Raw genomic sequence first — 2512 nt, 5'->3', positions numbered from 1 at the left:
CGCGTTGTGAAACGCTTCCGCTTACGATCTATGAGGGTACGTAGACACACTCTCCCCTCTCATTGTTATGCATCTCCTTGATAGATCTTGCTGTTGGAACACGCGGCACGCTACGCGAGCACCAAATAAAATTTTCTACCGTGCACCCAAGATCATGCTGCTGGAAATAGATTACGAGATCGGGTTTACCACTAGACGCGCAGTCTCCGCAGTGGAAGTAGAGTTGGTGATGCGTGTAGTTGATCTCTCGGTCCATCTCCTCCTCTTGTTGACGATCTCCCGCAAACAGCGAAGACCCGCGAACAGTGATCTCCCTCGAACGGTGCCTCGCGGTTCCCTTGAACGGTTCGTCCAAGCACCGTAGATGCGATGCCTCCAAGGTATCCACACATGCGGGGTGCAGCGGCGGGCGGCGTACTGCTAGATCTGGTCGCACGTCATGGGCGTGGGGAGTTGCGACGGCTATCGAGGGTTGGAAAGATCCACCCTAAGTGGTGCACCCACTCCCCTTTATATAGACCTCCGATGTGGGCTCAGCACTTGAGCCCACAAGGAGTCTGCGTACATTTCCGCTCGGATCCAATCCGTATGGGCTGCATACCCTTTAGTGTGCGACCCTATAGGTTCACGTACACATGGACACGACCAGAGTCGATAGTTGGTAGTGGCTCCTAGTAGAACGTGCCAACTCCCATGTGTGCATAAAGCCGTTTGACGAACCTCGAGAATGTGTCATATGCATATTCCTTTTGCCTCAGGTTATTTGTTGTCGAGCTCAAGGCGAGTACTTGTCACCCTTGTGATAGCTCGACCTCTCTTCTCGAAACCATGATACATATTCTCGACATGGGTTAACACGTAACCCAAGTCGCATGGCCATGCTTTCCGAATCTGATCACTCAAGAGGGACCAGAGAATATCTCTCCAAATAGAAGGGGCAAATCCCATCTTGGTCAACCATGTCTCACGGCATGTTTCACGACTCACCCAAAAGCTACCTTTATAACTACCCAGTTACGGAGTAGCGTTTGATAGACCCTAAGTGAGTCGATCCTCATCCCGAGAACATGTGAGGACTCAGGTCTAGGACATGGCATAGACATTGTACTTGAGACTAACAGATGACTATATATCGCTGCATCTCAAAGTGGGTCTGTCCAACTCGGTGATTTCCATCCCCGAGCCCATACTATCGGTTTAACATCTCCATGCACATGACCTGTGAAACATAGTCATCAACCGAGTCGTATACTAGTCCAGGATATGTGACCGCATAACCTTATCAACTAGGGACCATTAGAACAATCATCATACAATACACAGTTCCACAAACAAGTCACATACTTATTGATACATATCATTGATGATGTTCAAGGACAATACAAAGGACTCATGAATACATATGGAAATATCATCTTCACATGATTGCCTCTAGGGCAGTCTGAAACGTCCTGGAAAGTGTCCCTTATGTACCCCTTCGGGGTTACGGTATCGATAACATTGGTTTCAACATTTATGGGATTACCTAAGATATAATGTTTGATTCTTTGACCGTTCACCATCTTCGGATTTGTGCCTTCAAAATTGTTGATTTTTATGGCACCGGAACGATAGACCTCCTCGACAACGTAAGGACCTTCCCATTTAGAGAGAAGTTCTCCTGCAAAAAATCTTAAACGAGAGTTGTATAGCAAAACATAATCACCTACATTAAACTCACGCTTTTGTATCCTTTTGTCATGCCATCTTTTTACTTTTTCTTTAAACAGTTTGGCATTCTCATAGGCCTGGGTTCTCCATTCATCAAGGGAGCTAATGTCAAATAGCCTCTTCTCACCAGCAAGTTTGAAATCATAATTGAGCTCTTTAATAGCCTAGTATGCCTTATGTTCTAGTTCGAGAGGTAAGTGACATGCTTTTCCATAAACGATTTTATACGGATACATGCCCATGGGATTTTTATATGCAGTTCTATAGGCCCATAATGCATCATCAAGTTTCTTCGGCCAATTCTTTCTAGATCTATTAACAGTCTTTTGCTAAATTAATTTAATCTCTCTATTACTCAATTCTACCTGACCACTAGACTTTGGATGGTATGAAGATGCAATTCTATGATTAACATCATACTTAGCAAACATTTTCACCATGAATAAAATGTGAACCACCATCAGTCATTAAGTATCTAGGGACTACAAACCTTGGAAAATAACTTATTTAAGCATCTTAATAGAAATGTTATGATCAGCACTACTAGCTGGAATAGCTTCTACCCACTTAGTGGCGTAATCAACAGCAACTAAAATATGTGTATACCCATTAGAGGAAGGAAAAGGTCCCATATAATCAAAGCCCCAAACATCAAATGGTTCAATAAAAAGTGAATAGTTCATAGGCATTTCTTGACGTCTACTAATATTACCAATTCTTTAACATTCCTCACAAGACAAGACAAACTTATGGGCATCTTTGAAAAGAGTAGGCCAATAAAAACCGGATTGCAAAACCTTAT

This window comes from Triticum aestivum, chromosome 7B (genome assembly GCF_018294505.1).
Source record: "Triticum aestivum cultivar Chinese Spring chromosome 7B, IWGSC CS RefSeq v2.1, whole genome shotgun sequence".
In the NCBI taxonomy this organism is placed as follows: domain Eukaryota; kingdom Viridiplantae; phylum Streptophyta; class Magnoliopsida; order Poales; family Poaceae; genus Triticum; species Triticum aestivum.
The sequence above is the reverse complement of the archived record's forward strand: the minus strand, read 5'-3'. Positions refer to the sequence as shown.